The sequence below is a fragment of the Cibotium barometz genome, chromosome 30 (assembly GCF_041138505.1).
Source record: "Cibotium barometz isolate CiBa-2024 chromosome 30, ASM4113850v1, whole genome shotgun sequence".
Classification (NCBI taxonomy): domain Eukaryota; kingdom Viridiplantae; phylum Streptophyta; class Polypodiopsida; order Cyatheales; family Cibotiaceae; genus Cibotium; species Cibotium barometz.
The window spans coordinates 29,341,828-29,347,071 of record NC_141075.1 but is presented as its reverse complement, the minus strand read 5'-3'; the positions used below and the strand labels follow the sequence as shown (position 1 = coordinate 29,347,071).

The 5,244-nt window shown below is 35.9% G+C and overlaps 1 long non-coding RNA gene across 1 annotated transcript; it reads right to left on the bottom strand.

The window, feature by feature from the left end:
* Window positions 1-772: 772 nt before the first annotated feature.
* LOC147621362 (uncharacterized) lies at window positions 773-3,323 on the bottom strand. Its single transcript, XR_015269886.1, has 2 exons — window positions 2,933-3,323; window positions 773-2,044 (listed from the first exon to the last, which is right to left on the bottom strand). It is a non-coding gene; the product is annotated as an uncharacterized LOC147621362 (long non-coding RNA).
* Between the last annotated feature and the right edge of the window lie 1,921 nt (window positions 3,324-5,244).

Here is a 5,244-nt window from a genome sequence, read left to right as displayed (position 1 = left end):
CCTAGTCTTGCCTTTCTATATGCCTTTCTATAAGATACTCATGTAACATAAAAATTTAATCTATTTTTTCATCTTTACATAGTGCATGCTTTAGATCTAACAAAACTATACTTGCTAAATCTTCCGTTTGAAGAAATTTATCCATAGAAGCATGTTGTTTCCTCTTATGGAGACTTGCTTTTAGCTAACTCACATGAATGCTAACACCATCATCAAGGAGTAAAATATTAATACAAGATACTTCATTAATGACTTGATTACAAGAATTTCATTAATGACTTGATTGAAAGTGAAAGGTCCCCACAATATCTTTCCAACCACTTATACTATTTCCCAATTTAAAGGTAGTGTACATAGGTCCAAAAATACCTTGCCAACAACTTATACTATTTTCCAACCTAAAAGATAGTGACTCTTTTAAGATCTTTAGATATACACGATCTCTATACTTTCAAGCTCTACTTTGAAGTTCTACTTTCAAGTTTCTAACATTGTTATGAGTAAAAAAATTAATATAATTTGATTTGGGAAACATAGGAACCATTTCAATAAGAAATGTTGATTGTTTTTAACTAATTTTAGAAGAAATCTATTAGTCTTTAATGTCACTTTTCTGAATGAAGCTGAAAAGTAGAGAAAATTTCTTTAATTTTTATCTTATTAAAAAAATCTCTTACATTTCCTAAGCTCAAAAAACATTAAGTGCCTCTTCTTTAAACATAAGAAAAAATTAAGCACCTCTCATTAGAAAAGGCAATAAAACACAATTGCAAAGAACCAAAATTACATTACATATTGCAATAGTTACAAAATAAGTATAGCACAAAGAGAACCATTGTGTATTATAGTAGCCCTAATCCAGAAATGATGGACCTAACATTATGGATTGGACAAAAATTAGAAGACAAGGGGGGAAGATGAGAGAAAGTTTGCACATTGGTACTTAGGGAGGAATTTACTTTAGTTTCTATTTGTGAAAAGCTCCTCTATGGCTTGGGTATTAAGCAATTAAGAAGCTAGATTTTGCAAAGGAAGTCCAATTGTTGTGTTTCCATGGAAATCCAATTTTGCAATTAAGCAATTAAGGAGCTAGATTTTGCAAAGGAAGCCCAATTGTTGTGTTCCCATGGAAATCCAATTTTAATGTTATTCTCGGCTATAGAGATAATTCTCAAGAAAGAAGCGGAGTTGGAAGAAAACACTATACCTGTAAGGCTCAAATCCATCCCCATTTTCAAGCTTGTATGATGATCAATCTCCAAAAAGAGAGAATCTAAAAACTAAAAATTACCATCTCTAAGTCTAAGGAAACTACGATTGTTAAAGTTATCTCCATACACTTACCAAGATCTTGCTACTACAATGGGAACACCTAGCCAAGGCTTGCTCACATCGCACAACCGAACTCCCCAATAGAGAAACAACACCAAAGGATCTAAAAAGTTGAATCAAATTTACGTCCAACCAAAAAAGAGAAGAAAAAGGGAAGCTAAAAAGTAGAGATCATAACATAGCATCTCTTAAGGACTTCTTAACTATGTCTTCAATTCTTGCTTTAAGGACATCATTATTACCAAGTGCTAAGCTAAGAACTTTAACTATCTCATCACCAAGGTAACACCTTATGTTTTTATTATTATTTAAACTCACCTATGCATTCATACCACCATGATATTAGCCATACGTTGGAAACAAAAATCCTTATTTCTAGTGTCAAGATGTATCCTTCTTATGACACTTTAATTTTAGAAGACCCTAACTTTGTTAGCCAAAAATCAAGCAGTGTATAGTAATGAACTTATTAAGAACACTAGAACCCTTTGCAAGGCGACAAATGCACTTAAAAAGCTTTTATGAAATACCAAAGTCATTAAATATATCTTATATATAGAACAAAAGATACAACCCACATAATAGAAAATTGAACTTGAGCCAGTATTGAGGTGATAGCTCAAGTGGTGAAGGTGTTTGCCTAGGAACAAGAGGGCTTGGGTTCCAAACTCCCCTTACTGCTTCCTTGGTGGCATCACCTATGGGCGAGCACCTACCGGCACTGAAAAATCGGTAACTATACGGGAGGGTCTTGGAACAAAGGCTAGTCGAAAAAAAATGAACTTGAACTTACAAGTGCATACACATTTGATACGCAAAGCAATGCACATAGAAAAACATAAAGGATGCATGCCTTTGAACACTAGGAAGAAAAAGAAACTAGTTTTCAAGTTAGACAAGCCTCATTTTGAAGGAGGAGAGGGTTGTGTGAGAAATTAGTAAATGAAACTTACTTTGAAGGCATCTATGTTTTTTTTTTATTTTCTTGGTGTTTTTAGAGTCAATAAACTTTTCCAATGGTAGATCTCATGGGGTGATGCCCCATTAAAACCTCCTTTGCAGCTATCATCTTCAAATTTGCACAAACTTAGAATTGAGTAACGTATACTTGTCTTTAATTTGCTGAGAAGCTTACATTGAAGGGCACGAAAAAGTCATGTACAAATAATTATGGTGGTCAAGCTTAGGGTGGGTGTTATATATATATACACACATTGAAAATGAAGAAAAGATGTAGTAGACATACAGATGTGAAGAAAACATTCAGCAGGTATAGAGGTACCTTACATTCAATCTAATACAAGAAAAGCATTCGATATAGAAACTCTCTGTACATGTGTGTGTGTGTGTGTGTGTGTGTGTGTGTGTGTGAGAGAGAGAGAGAGAGAGAGAGAGAGAGAGAGAGAGAGAGAGAGAGAGACAAGAAGAACCCACCTTAAGGAGAGAAGAGAGTGCTAAGTGGGGGATAACCTACATCAAATAATGTCAAGTAGGTACAAATGTGCACACAAACACTTGACATTGTCAAACCCCTAGTAGTGATCTCGTAGTGATAAAACAAATAGAAACTCGAATACAATGCAAATGCAAGGTGACGCACCTTTTGACAGCGGAGTGGAAACGGTTTGGTTTGAAGCCCTGGCTCATTCAGTGCACGCAGCTTGGCACAATGTATTTCATCACCTGGAAGGTCATGGATCTGTAGTGAAGGGGGGGGGGAGGGCAGCAATGGAGAGGATGCACAGGGCGTGGAGATGACAGAAGAACCACGGCACCAAACGAGAGAGGCAAGGATGAATCGAGCGACAGCAGAGAGCAGCTAGGCGGCATGCTGGATATGAGAGATCAGTAACAGTACATTGTGCTAAACCACGGCACCAAACGAGAGAGGCAAGGATGAATCGAGCGACAGCAGAGAGCAGCTAGGCGGCATGCTGGATATGAGAGACCAGGAAAACATTATATAGAGGCGCCTGGCAACAAACTGTGTGTGTGTGTGTGTGTGTGTGTCCCTTGGGTACCGTAAAGGATAGCTTCGATTTTGCGGTCAAACACTCATTATGTACATGCTGATCGCCCACTACACCACCAAGATCCGGCCATATCTCCCTCAACCCTAAAGCTGAGGTCGCGGCTGAGAACGTGTCGTCAACCCCACATTTTATATAGCCTTACTTTTCTTACAATAGACTAAACCCCACATTGCTCTACAATACATTCTAGACACCACACTAAGAGCACATGTGGTTGACTCTGTTCTTTTCTCTTTGGGTTAAAATCTAATGGAGAGAGAGAGAGAGAGAGAGAGAGAGAGAGAGAGAGAGAGAGAGAGATCATAAGTTTAGAGCTATTTAATTTTGTCCCTGAATAGCAACCCTAAATCTAATGTAGATGGTAGATGGAGAGAGAGAGAGAGAGAGAGAGAGAGAGAGAGAGAGAGTTCATAAGTTTAGAGCTATTTAAATTTTTCCATCACTAGCAACCCTAACACGTGTCCATGAATAGCAACCCTAACACATCAAAATTTCTAAATATCTTTGAGATATGAACTTCAATTATAGCCTTCAAATTCTTAAATATTTGAATGGCACAAGTAATTTTAAGCTTGTATTATCAAAATTTCTAAAATATCTTATCTAAAATAATTTAGTTTACCATAAAACCACCACACTACTAATATAAGGTCTATCTTTTAGTTGATTCATGAAACTAACTAAATTTTAAGTAAAGTTGCCAAATAAATATGCCTTGTAAATGACACTTTCAACACTTTATTAAGTCTCTTCTCTCCAGTCTATGCCATGCCCTATAAAATCCTTGATAATATATCAATATTTTGAAAGAAATTAGTATAAAAGAGAAAATTCATGATATAAGTTTAATTTAATATAAACAACCAAACTTTGAAAACTATAATATGCATATGTGACGATGTACATGATGTTACTAAAAAAAACCCAAGTTTCTTTACCTATGTAAAAAGCTTTACTCCAAGATGTACACACACACACACACACACACACACACACAATGTCTAGATGAATCATAATATAAATTTATTCCAATGTAAACAATCAAACTTTAAAAACTATAACATGCATATGTGGTGATGTATACAATGATGTTACTAAAAACACCTAAGTTTCTTAACCTATTTAAAAAGCTATGCTCCAAGATACACACACTATGTCTAGATGAATCATGCAAATCATGTTTTCAAAGCACTCATGAGCAATAAGAGTAGAATGTTCACACTATCCCATCAAGAGACAAGGAATGTGCACATCTCAAAAAGCATTCCACCATAAACATACTAGATAACCTAGATTTTTCACACCATAGTAGAGTTGAACGAGCACACTAGGCCAAAGGATCAAGCATGCATGAAATATTAGAATGTTCACAAGGTCCCGTTTATAGGATAAGATATGCACACTAGTCCTTACAAGCATGCACACATGATAGGATTAAAATGTTCACATTACCCCAAAAAGGATAGAATGCACACACTAAACCCTTACAAAGCATACCAAAATGTTTATATTGTCTCATTATAGGACCAAAAAGGATAGAATGCACACACTAAACCCTTACAAAGCATACCAAAATGTTTATATTGTCTCATTATAGGACCAAATACCCACACTACACCTCACAAAGCATGCACACACTACCATAGTAAGGACATAATGTGCATATAAGAATATAGCATAGTGGAAAGATAGATAGCAAAACAAAGTGCAATAGACAATGCAATAGATAGAGAATTTAAAATTTTTGAGACACGTACCATATGTGATGGTGCTATCCCCTGGTGCGCTCTCAAGTAGAGCTTAGATGGTGATCTAGACAGACTTTTGGATAGAGGAAGTATTAAGTGTAAAGGGTGTGGATACTCATAAGCATTTGATA